The following is a 19,182-nucleotide window of genomic DNA, read 5'->3' as shown; positions in this document are numbered from 1 at the left end:
GCTTGCAAAATTGAAAAACGCTTTGAAAATTAGCTAGTAAAAAGCCTGAATTTCTGTTTTCTCCTTAAATCAAACTTGATATTTTTAGGCTGTACAGAAGCCATGTGAACATAGTATTCCAAAGCAATATTGCCTGTCATTTTTAAGCTAACAAGAAATCTATTAGGCCTAATAGATTTATACCTATGGCAGACCTTTTGGCATCTGGGGTTAAACGAATTGGAGTTAATATGCAGTGATGGCAAATGACCTGCTAACCGCAATGTACTATAATACTATAAACGCACCGTGCGGGAAGGGGTTACTCAGTGGAGACATATAAATCTGTACTAAGTGTTCTACTCCTAATTTCAAGAGATTCCAGAGTATTTTCATTTCATATATGTATATAGGTAGAGATAAGCAGCACTCTGCGACAGATTCCAACACGGTAATGGGTGCAAGCAGGTAATCCAGATCCGTGGATTATAACACATAAACAAAAGAAATCCCACAGCACTCCGATGGTTCCAAAAAGTATGTGATTTATTCAGTCAACAGCTGCAACGTTTCCGACCTTTTTCAAGCATAGTGACACAGCAATACATGCAGGTATATAAGACATGTGCCTCATTACCATAATGAGGAATCATTAACATAGTGCACAGACAAAATATTGTACAAGATATAGGTAATCATATAAAAAACATATGCTACAATTGTAAACTGTGTACAGTGATAAAATCCAGTGTAAAAATAAACATACATTTAAAAACAAGCTTATTGTAACCTGATTATCATATTAATCAAAAATATGACCATATGTGTAGGGGCAGAGCTATCAGGCCACTCACCAATCGCTGACCTTGTATGCAAATCAGATATGCTAATCCGTGTTCAAGCCAGACTCATGTGTAGGGGCAGAGCTATCAGGTCGCTCACCAATCGCTGACCTTGTATGCAAATCAGATATTCTAATCCATGTCCAAGCCAGACTCATGTGTAGGGGCAGAGCTATCAGGCCACTCACCAATAGCTGACCAACGGAAACGTTGCAGCTGCTGACTGAATAAATCACATACTTTTTGGAACCATCGGAGTGCTGTGGGACTTCTTTCGTTTATATATATATATATATATATATATATATATATATATATATATATATATATATATATATATATATATATATACATACATACATACATATATATATATATACACACATTCCTACCAACTGTCCCGGATTCAACGAGACAGTCCCGGATTCCGGCCGGTGTCCCGCTGTCCCGGGCAGTCGGTGGAATGTCACGGTGTCAACTGTATCTACGTTCTCAGGCTGTTCCGCGACACCGGGTCCGGTCTGAGCCACCAATAGGTTCCCTGACTCATCCTTAGGAGCAGGGGAAATCACGCTCTACTCTGCCAGAAGGGTCTGCAATCAGCAATCACGGAGGCTTGGCCTTGCCTGACCTTTGTCAGGACTCTGGCGACCTATGGCATGGGAGGTAGACATAAGCCAATCAGAAATGGATTAGAGGAAAGGTGTATAGGGTGTACGGTATATCATATCGGCAGCACATCTCCCTGTTTACACAGGGAGATGTGCTGCCGACAATAATAATACATCTTGCTGCATAAACGATACAATTAGCCGATGAAAGAGCGTTTGCTCATTCATTGGCTGATGGTTGCTCTGTTTACACATGATCGGAAATGAACATTCATATGAATGCTCGTTTGCTCAATTATTGGCCTGTGTAAAAGGGTCTTTAGTCTAACTCCCTGAAGCCAGAAATATGGATATGAACAATATCAGCAGGTTCTGTCTATGGACCCCTTTTTGTATGTCGTCTTGCAGACGGATATGTCAAGATCTTAACGTCTTTATGACCGTGCAGAGTCTATAGAGACTCTAGCCTGGACTGCACTGGCCATGTAACTTCTTCTGAAGGCGCAGCCTGCCTTACGGTCTATAGGATTTGATAGACTGGCACTATCCTTGGACGGCACTACCGTGGGTTTAGATATCCTGGGTATAGCAGTATCCACTCTTGGAGGAATTCCCCTTCCTCCTGTTTTCTATCAAGGAGATAGAGGGACTTAATCCTACAGGTTATAGTAGGATACCACTCAGGTGTCTTCTATTCCATGGTCATGGCTTCCTTTAGCTTCAGCAAAGGCAAATGTTTTTGATGCCCTAGAAGCATCCTGTCTGGCCTACAAAACCCCTAGATCACGATTCTCCAAGCTAACTGCTCTAATATACTTGTTCTAAAAATAACCCTTTTTCTTAGCAGAAGAAGCAAAGCATCGCCATTCCTGCAGGATATATGGTGATGCTTAGAAGTTATCACCCTGAAAATCCTGGGTCCAAACTAGACATCTTTCCTAGTGAAGATAGTAAAGGCAGGTTAATACCAAAAAGTGGCACCAGGATAAGCATACTTGCAAACCAAATAAAATGGCCATTAACCACCAGATCCAAATTTCAGACAAGAGCTGCCCAAGACATCAAAACCTTCTTAATCTTAATATATTCCTCCTAATTAGGAGAAGGGCAAGGGTTGAGTGGGTACTCTAGAATTGGCAGGTCCTGGGGTAAACATATTTTGTATAGCACTGGATTTGCTGCCCTAACACAAGGGCATAGCTTAGAGGGCTATGCTTAACTGACCTCAGTTGTAAGAGGGGCAAAACGACAGCATACATAATGGCCCTAATTTAGATGGCTGTCATGTGTCTGCTGTGTTTTTCAAACTGTACACTGCGTATACGACACCACTATGAGCAGTGTAGAAAGTTTCAATATATATGGGTTGTGACTGACAAACAATTACGTTTACAATGAAAACCCAAGCCTCATATCAAAGTCACTGCGTTATGTGGCCACAATTCAAAGATACAGCATTAGACTATAACAGGATTATAACATGAATAGATGTAAACTATTCACTACTTAGTAGCCACCACTTGGCTGCCGAAGGCTACAGGTGCTGCACCGAGGAAGTCACACACATAAATCAGAAGCTGCTACAGCACCCGACCTCTGAACACTGCGGTCAAGAAAGGCCAGGAAGATTTCAACCCGGAGTTAAAAACAGTTTTACCTCTAGAAAATTAGCTGCAAACGATACAGATGAGTAAACCCTGTCAGTGTAGAGCCTGTGCAAGTACTGCACAGAGTCTAAAAGAAAATCACATGCATAAATACAAGGTCAACAAAAACCTTAGGTCCCATGCACACGACCATATTTTTCATCTGTAATTACAGACCCATTAGTTTCTATGGGCTACGGACACCTTTGCGTATTTTTGCGGATGGGTCAGGGGCGTAACTAGGAAAGACTGGGCCCCATAGCAAACTTTTGACTGGGCCCGTCCGTCCCCTGGGTGCCACACACAGCCCCCTTGTAGATAGTGCCCCCTGTAGACAGTGCTATACAGTCCCTCTGTAGACAGTGGAATACCCCCCTTGTAGATAGTGCCCCCCTTGTAGATAGTGCCATGAAGCCCCCATTGTAGATAGTGCCCCATGCCTACCCCCTGTAGATAGTGCCATACGGCCCCCCTGTAAATACCGCCCCCACCGCCCCTTCGTAGATAGTGCCATACTGCCTCCCCTGTAGATAGCGCCATACAGCCCCCTGTAGATAGTGTCATACAGCCCCCCCTGCAAATAGTGCCATACAGCCCCCCTGTAGATAGTGCCATACAACCCCCTGTAGATAACACCATACAGCCACCCTGTAGATAGCGCCATACAGCTGTCCCTGTAGATAGCGCCATACAGCCATCCCTGTAGATAGTGGCATACAGCCCCCCTGAAGATAACACCCTACAGCCGCCCTGTAGATAGTGCCCCTCACAGCCCCTTTGTAGATAGTGCCATACTGCCTCCCCTGTAGATAGCGCCATACAGCCCCCTGTAGATAGTGTCATTCAGCCCCCCTGTAGATAGCACCGTACAGCCCCCCCTGTAGATAGTGCCATACAACCTCCCTGTACATAGTGCCATACAGCCCCCCTGTAGATAGCACCATACAGCCTCCCTTTAGATAGCGCCACACAGACCCCTGTAGATTGTGCCATGCAGCCCCCTGTAGATAGTGTCATACAGCCCCCGTGTAGATAGCACCATACAGCCCCCATGTAGCTAGTGCCATACAACCCCCCTGTAGATAGCACCATACAGCCACCCTGTAGATAGCACCATACAGCCGTCCCTGTAGATAGTGGCATACAGCCCCCTGAAGATAACACCCTACAGCCGTCCTGAGGTTAGTGCCCCCACCGCCTCTTTGTAGATAGTGCCATACTGCCTCCCCTGTAGATAGCGCCATACAGCCCCCTGTAGATAGTGCCATACAGCCCCCCTGTAGATAGCGCCGTACAGTCCCCCTGTAGATAGTGCCATGCAGCCAACTTTAGATAGTGCCATACAGCCCCCCTGTAGATAGCGCTATGCAACCCCCTGTAGATAGTACCATACAGCCCCCTGTAGATAGCACCATAAAGCCTCCCTGTAGATAACACCATACAGCCCCCTTGTAGATAGTGCCATGCAGCCCCTCTGTAGATAGTGCCATACAGCCCCCATTTAGATAGCGCCATACAGCCCCCTGTAGATAGCGCTATACAGCCCCCTGTAGATACTGCCATACACCCCCCTGTAGATAGCGCCATACAGCCCCCCTGTAGATAGTGCCATACAACCCACCACTGTAGATACTGCCATAAAGCCCCCCTATAGATAGCACTATACAGCCCCCTGTAGATACTGCCATACAGCCCCCCTGTAGATAGCGCCATACAGCCCCCCTGTAGATAGTGCCATACAACCCCCCCACTGTAGATAGTGGCATACAGCCCCCATGTAGATACTGCCATACAACCCCCCTGTAGAAAGTACCATAAACCCCCCCTGTAGATACTGCCATACAGCCCCCCTGTAGATAGTGCCATACAACCCCCCTGTAGATACTGCCATACAACCCCCCTGTAGATAGTGCCATACAGCCCCCCCTGTAGATAGCACCATACAGCCCCCTATAGCTAGTGCCATACAGCCCCCGTGTAGATAGCGCCAAACAGCCCTCCTGTAGATAGTGCTATACAGCCCCCCTGTAGATACTGCCATACAGCCCCCTTGTAGATAGTGCCATACAGAGGGATGTGTGTGTGACGCTATCTCTAAATATAATAGCACCATACACTGCGCCCCTGAATATAATTGTGTCAAAAACTGTATAGTAAAGCACCACGTGCACAAAGGCCCCTATAGATAGCATCACTCAGATCCCTCTGTGGATAGCATCACACACGCAGCCCCTGTAGATGGCGTCATACACATCCCCCTGTAGATAGCGCCACACACATACCCCTGTAGATAGCATCACACACACAGCCCCTGTAGATAGCGTCACACACAGCCCCCCTGTACATAGCTCCACACACAGCCCCCCTGTAGGTAGCGCAACACACAGCCCCTGTACATAGCTCCACACACAGCCCCTGTAGACAGCGTCACACACAACCCCCTGTAGATAGCGTCACACACACAGCCCCCTGTAGATAGCATCACACAGCCCCTGTAGATAGCGTTACACACACAGCCCCTGTAGATAGCATCACACACACATCCCCCTGTAGATAGCATCACACACACATCCCCCTGTAGATAGCATCACACACACATCCCCCCTGTAGATAGCATCACACACACATCCCCCTGTAGATAGCGTCATACACACATCCCCTTGTAGATAGCGTCACACACACATCCCCCTGTAGATAGCGTCACACACACACAGTCCCTGTAGATAGCGTCACACACAGCCCCTGTAGATAGCGTCACACACACATCCTCCTGTAGATAGCGTCACACACATATCCCCCTGTAGATAGCGTCACACACACATCCCCCTGTAGATAGCGTCACACACATCCCCCTGTAGATAGCGTCACACACACATCCCCCTGTAGATAGCGTCACACACACATCCCCCTTTAAATAGTGCCACACACAGCAGTGATGAAGGGAGGGAGTGATGGAGGGATGATGGGAGGGAGGGAGTGAGTGATGGAGGGATGAAGGGAGGGATGAAGAGAGGGAGTGAGTGAGGCTATAAGGATTGGACCTTGGCAAGGGCTAAAAACATAGTTGCAACTAAAAACAGAGATTCTCTCATACTAACGGATAGAACCCAAATCATTCCAACAAAAAGTCATAGTATTCCAACTCTCATACTACAATATAGTAAGCAGTTTGACACCATTAAAAATATGGTGTTAAAATATATTCCCTTACTGTACGAAGATACCAAATTAGAGAACCTCTTGAAAGATGGATGTAGAATAGTACCCCGTAGGGCACAAACCCTGGGTAATATATTGTCTCCATCACTGTTACCAACAAATAACCCCAAACCTACTTGGCTGACATATAAGGGATTTTACAAGTGTGGGGTCAGCCCTTGCAAAGTCTGTACATTTGTTAAAACAAATAAACAATACTCAAACTCTACAGAAACCACTACTTTCGCGACCAAATCCTATATGAACTGCAATAGCGACCATGTAGTGTATATCATTGAATGCACTACATGTAAACTTAAGTATGTAGGCTGCACTACAAGGAAATTTAAAATTCGTATCTTGGAACATCTTAGTTATATACGCAATCCATCTATCATCAACATTTCCAACGCAGCCAGACATTTCGTCACTTGCCATAATAGAAATGTCAGCTCTTTCTGCACATATGCCATAGAGAAAATAAGGGGGACAAACAGAGGAGGAGATTTGAAACATTGTTTACTTACAAGGGAGGCATTCTGGATTTACAGTTTGGAAACTCGTTTTCCGAAAGGACTCAATCTTAGGAAGGATCTTATGTTCCATTACTAAATTTACAGATATCTAATATCCAACCTATATTCCGTAATACAATTCTCATTGATGACAATGATAAGCAACATATACTAATAACAACTAGTTTTAATCATAACAATCTTTTGCTGAGTAATACATTATCTTGTCCATTACCAAACATATCCCTCAAAATCGGGTACTGATAATTATATTAACATCATGAATTGCAACTAAATTTTGTGACATTTGGTTTTTTATCCATATCCTAGATGTAAGAACTCACTGATGACAAATAACCAACAATACAAACAAATACCAACTGATTCTCAGTATATATTTATTTCCTAGCAACACATTATCCTGTTTTCTGGATAAACAAATCCCGTACAACTAAGTATTGTTAACTTTGTCAACATTGATATTGGCTTCGCTCTGGACAAATATAATATTCTTACCAACTATCCAAGGGCAACACTTTCATACCATGATACTGTCAACATTAGCCATATATACAAATTTTTTTGATATATTGTACCACTATCCAAACATACTTGGTACTTACCTGTTATTGCTGGGCGGTTTGGCCGTGGTCGCGGGGTGCTTCTCTGCCCGACTTGGTCTCCTTATATTTTTCGGCTTTGTTTCGGGGTGGATTTTTTCTGCGCAGCAGTCTCTCCCATTTTTTCACTCCATCCAATATCAATTCCAGTATAACATATATAGAATCAACTATATGCAGTCATACCATATAATTACAGTCTTATTGATTTCAATATATCTTGTTCCCCATTATAGGTTCTCCCTTATGAGCCTCAATTTCTCTCCACAAATTTTTTTTATATATATAACATACAAGTATATCTTGTCTTTTCTATAGATCCTCTCCTATGAGTCATAATCTCTCTACACATACTTTTCATATATATGTCATATAATATCCTGAAAAAAACAAGCTTACGTTTAGCGACTTCTATGGCATATGAACATAGACGCACCTTAACTCGTTCAACATCATTGGATCATATATGTTTTCAGTGTAGACAACATTATAACTATCCATACCACGTTTTCCCTTAAGATATAATTCATATACACTATTACGATTTATCAATCTCTGCTCTCTATATATGATGAGGGTTGATTACACTATTAAATGTGTCATACGTATGAAGGTCACCTCAATTTGACACGCGTATATTGGCCACATATGGTCACCTATAATATGCAGTCATGTCAACGCACTTATTACATGTTTCTCTGCGATTGTAAAAATCATATAATCTTTACTTTGACATTGTGTCACTCTCTTTCATATCAATACTATTATCAACTGACAATTGGTTCAATTTAGTTGATGGTTTTTTTTCATCAGAAAACGCATTCTATTCATACATAGCATTAGACTTAATCTACATTCATCACGATGCGTTAATGTTTATTTCCCCAAAAGCATTTTTCACTATAACATGGATTTGCGACATTGCAACAATACCATTAGCATATGCAGTTCACATTTATATATATGACTGTTGTTCTCTTATAGAGGCTCTTTTTTCTGCGGTATTGACAGGCTGTTGGGTGTACACATGGGCCTATGCCTTCGATTCACAGGTTCTGTCTGGTCTGGGACTCAGCGATAATCTCTTGTCCGCTATGATGCTTCTCCTCTTTCGAAACAGATCTTATTGGTCATCTTGAATTAAGTATGTTACTCTTTCTATAATAAGATTAATATCTAATACATTAATATTTAATATACTTGTAAGAATAAACTATATTACTATATCAATATATGCCATATAAAGACCAGAATTTTCTGTTCATTTGGGATATTAGATCATCATAACATCTAACACGATATAACTCTGATATATTTATATTATATTACAATTAAGTTATTTACTTCAATACATATTAATTCTACAAATGAGAGATTTTCTTTGAACAATTACAGATTTTGAACAGTTCATCATATTATAGAAATATACAATTATCTGTTTTTTCTTCATCTCCTTTTTTAACTGTTTCTATATACTAACATTTTTAATGCTTTGATTTGTCAACATGTCATGTTTGTTTTTCATGTATGCACAAGTATCAGTAAGGCCGTGTGTCTCAGTCTTTCCCGTACGAGCTCACCAATTATAAACGGGCTCATTTAATATCAACAACGCTGCAGTTATATTTACATATTGTACCTTTTGAATCAAATTGTATTGACATTATATACTCGATGCACACATAATGCCAATGTGTCGATATGCTATGTATTTATTCATTTTTCATTTACTTGCCAGATGATCGCTAGCTACACCTTAACTGACGTTGTCCGCCAATTACTGACATTTGCATATTGGCTACAACACCTGATTGCTCAGCATATAAGGAAACCTCAGACACACGGTTATTACCTTACTTGCCATGATTAAGAACGCAGATCGCGTTCGAAACGCGTAGGCTCAGGTTCAAATCCTGACTACTTGCATCTTGGGACTGCGTCTCCCTTCCGATTTTATTACTTTTCCAATAAAAATGGGACTCTCATCTCCCTTTTAAACCATCACCAGCGCTGGATCATTTCTTTCTCCACATTGCTGTCCTACACCGCGGGCCGTCGCGGGGATCCGATTGACGCTACCAGGAGACGCAGACCGGTGAGCTGGAGGTTTTCTCCCTGTTTCTATAACCTTACCTTACTTGAGCTCTTCCCCATTATAGTAGCAATTGATTTCTTGGAGGAAATTTTGAGGGTTCGGCGGGTCTTTATCTGGACTGATAATCTTAACGTTGTGTATTGTATTAACAAACTTTCTTCATTTTGCCTACCAGTTTTAGCACTCATACGCCAACTGGTGTTTCGCTGTCTGCAGTACAACATATGGTTTCATTCCCATCATGTGCCTGGAGTCAATAATGTAATTGCTGATGCGCCCCCATGTTTTCTTTGGCAGGAGTTACGCAGATTGCTGCCCGGAGCGGCTTTGGAGAGCCTGTCTTGCCCCCTGTACCTGTGGGACTTGGTGATGACAGACTGATGTCTTTAATTCGATCTTCTGTGGTCCCTGCCACTTGGAACTGTCACGGTAAGGCATGGACATAATGGCGGCTATTGGACGACAGTATGGGTCCCGCTACTACTGACAGTGAAGGGTTAAAAGTTACGGTTACTTATTTACTGCAATTAAAATACAGGGGTATATCAGTTTCAGTCGCACAACAGTGTCTTGCTGGTGTCGGTTTCCACTTCAAATTACAGGGATGGTTGGACATTACACAACACTTTTTGCTTAGACAATCGTTGCGGGATGGAAAAAAGGCTATGTTAAGACCGAATGTAGAAAGCCTATTTCATATTTTTTACTGGTCCAGCTGCTGCCAGTCGCTTCCTCTGTATGTTTAACTCCTTTTGAAATCTCGCTATTCCAAGTTTTCTTCTGCCTAGCATTCATGGGAGCATTGCGAATTGGCGAACTGCTCCCCCCATCTAAATCTTGCCGGGGGGGGGGGGGTTATTACTGGAGGACGTCCTTTTGGCCAGTGGTGCATTACGAATTAAAATTTGTCGCTTGTTTTGGTCAGGGTGCGTTGTTTCCGATTATTGGTGTCCGGTCAGCAGCCATCTGACTTTGGCACCCATTCATTTCATATAGGAGCAGCAACTGAAATGGCCAGAGCGGGCCATCCAAATGAGGAGATTCAGTGTATAGGTTGTTGGAAATCCTCAAGTTATTCTGGATATATATGGCCAGATCTTCTAACCTGATTTTGATTTTCATGTGTTCATCGGCGTGTTGTCTGGTTTTTGGCAACTCATATGTATTTTGGGTGGCCCAGAGGGCCGAGTGCAGAACGGGCGGTCGCAGCCCGGGTTTCCGGAATGTCGACTTCTGTTGGCGTGGAATACGTGGTTTACAGTGGTCCCAGGTGTTACAGGAATCCATCGGTATTATTAGAGATGTTTCATCCCCGATTGTTTTAGTTATTCGTGCCGGGGGAAATTATCTCTGTTTTTTGAGAATGGATGAGTTAATCACCCTGATGTGGGCTGATTTGGAACGCATCCCCAGTTATTTCCCTGAGGTCATATTGGTGTGGTCTGAGATCATTCCTCGAGTTACATGGCAAGGAGCGCGGGATGCAGGTGCAGTTGAGAAGGCGCGGAGAACTGTCAACCTCCGGCTTTCTCATTTTGTCCGCTTCCATTCTGGTGTAGTTGTCCAACATTGACAACTTGAAGGGGATAACTTCCACCTTATGAGGCCGGACGGTGTCCACCTCAATAAAACACCGGATCACACAGTCAGCGACAGGCATATACACTAACCCATACAAAGACTATAGAGAAAAATATGGGGGAGAGATCCTCCAGCTCACCTGACACATGGCATGTGTGTCGTAGACATCGCACGGAATCTCGTGTCGGCACACGATGGGTGAAGGCAGACAAAGGCAGAGGGTTGAGTCCAGCGTGGTAGAGAGGTAAAACGGAATCTTGTTCCAAGTTTACTAGTATCAAATTAAAAGGTCCATAGGTATGGAGTCCTAGTGTGCAGGAAGGAGTGTGTGTCGGTCCAGTCGTGAGGCCTACGCGTTTCAGACGCGTTTCAGGCCTCACGACTAGAACGACACACACTCCTTCCTGCACACTAGGACTCCATACCTATGGACCTTTTAATTTGATACTAGTAAACTTGGAACAAGTTTCCGTTTTACCTCTCTGCCACGCTGGACTCAACCCTCTGCCTTTGTCTGCCATACAAAGACTGTTATAACCAATAATATCGCCATACAGTGAGCATATAATCGCCAGATATAAATTCTACGCAGGTGGGTGGCAGAGTATAATTTTTCTGCAAACTTTACAAGTGAATACATTACTGATCAGACACGGGCAGAATCAACAACAATTAAATTCAGTGACTCACAGGTGATGTCTTCTCTGATTGTAGTTGTTCAATTTCCTTTTCGTCACCATACGGGCCCAGACCGATGTGATGACTTCTCCTGATGACTACAGTGTTTGCTTCCCAGACCTCTTTCCTTCCTCGCTTCTGTAGCCCATCCCCACCATCAATAGAATCACAAAGCACCATCTTCTTTTTCACCCTTTAACACTGTAACTACTTTAAATATAAAAATAGTGCCTGAGGACATAAATATAGTTGAAAGCAAGTGGTGGGCCCCATAGCAAACTTTTGAATGCCCCCTCCCCAAAACATTTACCAGCTTCATGTGAAAGTTAGGGTGAGGGCCTATCTGCCAGTCGAGTCACTGTAAAAAAAATATAACTTCTGTAATTTCATAAAATAGGCATCACCATTCTAGTTAAACTACCATTTCCAGCAGTACCTGACAAATGAACAGTGCATGCCGGGAGTTGTAGTTCCACAAACAATAATACCACACACAATGTTAACCACATAAGTACAAAATTCAGGATTAGGACATTGGAGGCATCAAACGAAGACCCAAAAATTCAGACCCCAGACCACAGCGTGAATAAATATTCAGACTCCAGACTATTTACTTACTGCTCCTCAATCCTGTGTCTTCTTTACCACCGGACGCTGCCACTAACAGGGTCCTCACACCGGCAACATTATTGTAGCGTCCATGGCAGCGGACCGTCGGGATGACTCACCCCCGGCGGCCGCAGCCATGGATCTGTGAGCGCTGGCTCACATCTCCTTCACAGGAGACGCCAGCGCTCACTTCCGCTCTGGTCCACTGTGTCCCATAGGGAGCACGCACGCACGCTCGTGCCCGTCCTTAAAGGGCCAGCGTGTGCACATGGGAATCATCATCATCAATTAGCCAATGATTCCCCTGGACTATAAGAAGGGCCCTGCCCCTTTGCTCTTTGCCTGTGCGTTAGTATTCCCATGTCAGTCTTGCAAATGGTCCCTTAGTGTTATCCTGTTCCCGTTGTTTCCCGTGCCCTGCTACCTGTATCCTGTATCCCGTGCTGTGTCCTTGTTCCTGAGCCTGTTAGTGTTGGAGTCATGTCCTACTGCATCTGCTGCCTTCTGCCACGTCCAGTGTCATCAGCCACGTCCAAGGTCATCAGCCACGTCCAAGGTCATCAGCCACGTCGTGTCATCTGCCACATCCAATGTCATCTGCCACGTCCAGTGTCATCCGCCACGTCTGGCGCAACCTGCTGTACCTACCTCCATCCATGCTAAAGCTTCGGCCACTGTCCGGACTATTCAGGTACCCTAGTGCGAGACTTTGTATTTGATTGGGTGCTCTGTTACTTGGCCAGCTGCCTCCCCGCTATGGCGGTGCGGCCCAGTAGGTCCACATACCCACAGACCATGACAGTACGCTCAGGCCATGGACCCCGCTGGTCAACCCGAGACCTTGACGACACAAGCCATGTTGGCCGAGATGCAAGACCTTCAATCACGGCAAGACCAACTCCTCCCGTCGGTGAAGGCCATTGCACATCGGTTGGTTGCTCAAGCCACAGTCGTCACCGCACCTACTCCTGATGTTCCTCCTTCTACACCTCCAATCTGTACCAGTGCCGATCCCCTATGCTTCCTGCCGCTACATCCTCGCTATGACGGAGGCACGAGGGCCTGCAGGGGATTTCTAAATCAGTGCCAGATCCACAGACTACATGCCAGGGCCTTCTCTTTTGATGACGCCAGGATCGCCTTCATAATCTCTCTCCTTACTGGCAAAGCCCTGGCATGGGCAAATCGTCTGTGGGAACATCAGGGACCAGAGACCCGTGACTTGCAGTGCTTTTTATGGACTTTCCGTTCGATATTGGAGGAACATTCTGGCAGGGACTGTCTTATGGAATTAAAGACGAGCTGGCCGCTTGTGATCTGCCACCTACCCTGGACGATCTCATTCTCCTAGCCACCCGGGTTGACATGAGGATCTGGGAGCGTTCCCAAGAGGTTCTCCAGGAGAGAGGATTTCCTAGGCTGGCTTCTACTTTCCAGCAATCCCTACTGTCCTCTTCAGTCATCCCACCAGAGGAGCCTATGCAGATGGACTGGGCCAAATTGCCTACCCAGGAGAGGCTACGCAGACACACTTCAGGACTTTGTCTGTATTGCGGCCTCGGAGGCCATGTTGTGCGTTTGTGTCCCCGGAGGCCAGAGAGACCCCAGTACCTAGGATTGGTTGGAGAGACAACCCTAGGCGGAATGGTACCGAATAAAATATTCAAGTCCAAGCTGACCATTCCTGTGACCATAGTGTCCGGCAAGAAGACGCACCAGGTTTCTGCCTATCTGGACTCCGGGTCCACGGCAAACTTCATCCAAAAGGATCTAGTGGATCATCTCCAGTTGCCCACAGTTTCCCCGGAGACATTTTTGGCTGTTGCCTCGGTGAATGGACTGCCTCTGCGCGATCCGATTGTGTCTAATACCAAGATGCTGAGGCTCTAAGTTGGAGACCTTCATTCGGAAGTAATTTTGTTTCTTGTTTTACCCAAAGCCATCAATCCTGTTCTGCTGGGCCTGCCTTGGCTTTGACTACATGCCCCAGTCCTGGACTGGAATTCCGTAGGGGTTCTCCAATGGGACTCCAAATGTCTGAGTCACTGTCTGTTGCAGATCCATCCTGTCCAGCCTCCTCTGCCTTAGTCACTTGCAGGATTACCCCCTCCTTTCGCTCAGTTTGCGGATGTCTTCAGCAAGAGGAAGGCTGAGATACCGCCCCCAGATCAGACTTATGACTACCCCATTGAACTGGTTCCAAATGCTTCTCATCCCTGTGGACGGGTAGATCCTCTCTCCTTGCCAGACTCTATCCATGTTGGCCTATATCAAGGAGAATTTGGAGAGGGGTTTCATACGAAAGTCTTTCTCCCCGGCCGGGCCAGGTTCATCTTCGTTAAAAAGAAAGACGGATCTCTTCGACCCTGCATTGACTACCGTGGTCTCAACCAGATCACAGTCAAGAACAAATACCCGTTGCCACCTATATCCGAACCGTTTGACCGTATACGAGGAGCCAAGATTTTTTCAAAATTAGACTTGCGTGGGGCTTATGATTTGATCCGAATCCGTCAAGGTGATGAATGGAAGACGGCGATCAACACCCAAGACATGCACTACGAATACCCGGTGATTCCCTTCGGACTGTGTAACGATCCCGCAGTCTTCCAGGAATTTGTCAATCATATCTTCAGAGATCTCCTCTATATTTGTGTTGTAGTCTATCTCGATGTGTTTTTTTATTTTCTCTCCAGATCCAACGACTCATCGGAGGCATGTCCGTCAAGTTTACTGCGATTAAGGGAGAATCGTCTATATACCAAGCTGGAGAAGTGCGTCTTTGAAAATACTTCTCTGCCCTTCCTGGGCTACATAATCTCCGATCAAGGTCTCAAGATGGATCCTGAGAAAGTAAAACCCGTTCTGGAATCGCCACGTCTTCAAGGCCTGAGGTCCTGTAATGTCCGTGGCTGCAGGCTGTCAACTCCAACCTCCCCCTGACAGCCGCAGCGACAAGTCAGCAGGTGCTGGCCCCATCCTCCTCCTCAGGAGATGCCAGCGCTTGCGTCCACTCACCTCAGCCGGATCCCGTAGGGTGCACGCGCACACTCGTGCCTGCTCTTCAAGGGGCAGCGCGCACCGGACATTCTGATGAATATTGACCCGTGAGTACCCTGGACTATAAGAGCGGTCCATCCCCCTACTTCTATGCCTGAGCGTTGTTGTGTTCCCTAGTTTGTCTATGTGATGGCCTCCTAGTGTGTTTCCTGTTCCTGCACCTGTTCCTGTACCTGTCCCAGTTCCTGTTCCTTTCATTTCCAAACCATCCTGGTCGAGCATTGTGCTGTGCTACTTTCCGAGCTGCCACAGGTACCCTATACGAACTATAGACATTGCCCTGCGCCCTGTTGGCCAGCTGCCTTACCGCCAAGGCGGTACGGCCCAGTGGGTCCACAGACCCTTCGTGACAGGTCCATACAGCGTTTTTTGTGATTCGCCAATTTCTAACCGGCAGTTTATCCCAAACTTCTCATCACTGACGGCTCCCATCTCTACCCTTACCAAGAAGGGTATGAACGCCAAGGTGTGGACTCCAGAGGCAGAATCTGCATTTATTAGCCTCGAGAAAGCCTTCACTTCAGCCTCGATCCTCCATCATCCCGATGTGTCTTGGCAGTTCTCATTGGAGGTGGACGCTTCTTCTGTTGGTGCAGCTGCACTTCTGTTCCAGAGGAGTTCCAAAGGAAAGGCAGTAGTATGTGGCTATTGCTCGAGACTTTTTTCCACTGCGGAGCGCAACTACTCTATTGGGGATCGGGAGCTACTGGCCATCAAATTGGCTCTGGAGGAGTGGAGACATCTGCAAGAGGGCGCAGCTCACCCCATCCTGATCTACACCGACCACAAGAACCTCACCTATCTCCAGTAGGCTCAACGACTAAACCCCTGTCAAGCCAGGTGGTCGCTGTTCTTCACCCGTTTCCAATTTGTGTTCCTCTACCGTCCCGCTGACAAGAATGTGAGGGCCGATGCCCTGTCCAGGTCATTTGATACGGATGAAGTGGTGGAGTCCCTTCAAAGTATCATAGACCCGTCCTGCATTGTCACTGCCAATTCTATGCAGGTTAGAGACATCCCTCCAGGGAGGACTTTTGTTCAGTTGGTGGACAGGAGAAGAATTCTCCGCTGGGGACACAGCTCTAAACTGGCTAGGCACACTGGTGTTCGTAAGACCCGAGGCCTGATTGCTCATCATTTCTGGTGGCCCACGCTACCCAAAGATGTTGTGAACTTTGTCTCTTCCTGCACAGTGTGTGCTTCTAACAAGGTTGCTCACTCCAAGCCTGCCGGCCTGCTCCAACCTCTGCCTGTACCCAATGTCCCCTGGCAGCACATTGCGATGGACTTAGTCACAGACCTTCATCCCTCAGCAGGATGCAACACTGTCTGGGTGGTGGTGGACCGGTTCTTGAAGATGGCACATTTTATCCCGCTGACCGGCCTACCCTCTGCTCCCCGACTGGCAAATCTCTTCATTCAGCACATCTTCCGTTTGCATGGCTTGCCCCTTCACATCGTGTCCGATCGGGGGGTTCAATTTACCTCAATGTTCTGGAGAGCCCTCTGTAAACTCCTGCATGTGAATTGGACTTTTCCTCAGCCTATCACCCCCAGTCCAATGGGAAAGCCGAGAGGTTTAACCAGATCATAGAAAATTATCTCCGCCACTTCATCTCCTTGCAGCATGATTACTAGGTACAGCTTCTTTCATGGGCCGAATTCTCGTATAACAACCACACAAGTGAGTCCACCACTTTCACACCATTCTACATAATGTACAGTCAACATCCTAGAGTCCCTCTTCTTGTATCGGCTACATCTCAGGTACCCGCTGCTGACTCTGCAATTGTGGACTTTCTGGCAACAGACCCGGTCCTCTATTTTGCTAGCAGTCGATCTCATGAGGCGAAAAGCGGATATAAAAAGAAGAGTACCGCCTCTTCCAGGCACCAAAGTCTGGCTGTCCTCACGGAACATTCGTTTAAAGGTGCCTTCACACAAGTTTGCTCGCATGTTCCTCTGACCTTTTCAGATATTACAACAGATAGATCCTGTCTCCTATAAGCTTCGGCTGCCTCCTACCCTCAGAATCCCGAACTCCTTTCATGTCTCCCTCCTGAAACCAGTGGTCCTGAACCGCTATAGTAAGACTCCCAGTCCCGCTGTTGCTCCCAGCAGTTCATCTGATGTGTTTGAGGCGAGGGAGATCCTGGACTGCAAAAGGGTAGGAGGAAGGACTTTCTATTTGGCGGACTGGAGAGGATTTGGTCCTGAGGAGAAGTCCTGGGAGCTGGAAGAGAACCTTAGTGCCCCTGCCCTCATTAAGAATTTCCTCTCTTGCTCTGGCCCCAAGAAGAGGGGGTGTAAGAGGGGAGATACTGTAGCGTCCATGGCCGCAGACCGTCGACATTACTCGCTCTCGGCGGCTGCAGCCATGGATCTGTGAGCGCTGGTTCGCATCTCCTTCCCATGAGATGCAAGCGCTCACTTCCGCTTCGGTCCGCTGCGTCCCATAGGGTGTGCGCCTTCTGCCACATCCAGTGTCATCAGCCACATCCAGTGTCATCTGCCACGTCCAGTGTCATCAGCCACGTCCAGTGTCATCAGCCACGTCCAGTGTCATCAGTCACGACCAGTGTCATATACCACGTCCAGTGTCATCCGGGTCTGGCGCAACATGCTGCACCCACCTCCATCCGTGCTAAAGCCTGGGACACTGTCTGGACTATTCAGGTACCCTAGTGCGGGACTTTGTATTTGATTGGGTGCTCTGTTGCTTGGCCAGATACCCGCTAAAGAGGACCTGTGTGAGGAGAATGATACTGGCCATTATTTTTCGATTAATTCAGACAACAACCGATTTAAAAAACAAAACAAACCAACGGTGCTGTCGTTTATGGGGAGGGAAGTGATAAGGAAGTGATTATAAAAAATATGATGTCATCAGCTCACCTGCTTCAAATTTTAGTTTTCATTAAATTTGATAGGTGGAATGGCAGTGCACGACAGACACCATGACGGAACCCCAGTGTACTGTAAAATAATGGACTCCTTCTGACCCCGTTGGTATTCGTCGTATGACGGATCCGGCAGAGTGTCGTGGGCCTGTTTATAACTGAAAACCACAACACATACTGTATGTGAACAGAATCTTATATGAGGAGGCCTTAACCACTGAATGTTTGTCTCCATAAGAAGCTCCACCACTTCATCTTAAAATGACTGGAATCACTTCTTTAAGTGATGTGTGTGTTTTGGGGAATAGTTTGCAGGTCTTCTGGCAAATATACTTAATTTGTAGTTCTATCGACAGAATAAAGATATACATCTAGAAAACCTGCATTCTGTCAATGCCCTACACACTGTAATGGATTTGCCTGATACAGCTTCTTTGTCGACGCCCGTGGTTAATCAGCCTGCATCTGTGCCTAGGTCTGTTAGAGTGACTCGATCTGCTACCACTCAGGCTGGGAGACTGAGGAGTGGGAGAACCTATCACAGCCTGGCCAGACGGAGCTAGCTCCCGTCCTCTGTCTATTTATACCTTCATTTCATGCTCCTCCTTTTCCTGTGATTCTGTCTGGTTTCCTGGCTCTGTTGCTCCTGCTAATACTATTGACCTCTGCTTCAATTTGACCCTGGATTTACTGACTACTCTCCTGCTCTGCGTTTGGTACCTCATACACTCCTGGTTTGACTCGGCAACTGCCCCATTTCCCTTAGCTTCTGTGTACCCTTGTCTGTTGGTCTGTCGTGCACTTATTGAGCGTAGGAACCCTTGCCCAGTTGTACGCCGTCGCCTAGG

The sequence above is a fragment of the Rhinoderma darwinii genome, chromosome 2 (genome assembly GCF_050947455.1).
Source record: "Rhinoderma darwinii isolate aRhiDar2 chromosome 2, aRhiDar2.hap1, whole genome shotgun sequence".
Lineage (NCBI taxonomy): Eukaryota > Metazoa > Chordata > Amphibia > Anura > Rhinodermatidae > Rhinoderma > Rhinoderma darwinii.
Note: the sequence above shows the minus strand (reverse complement) of the source record.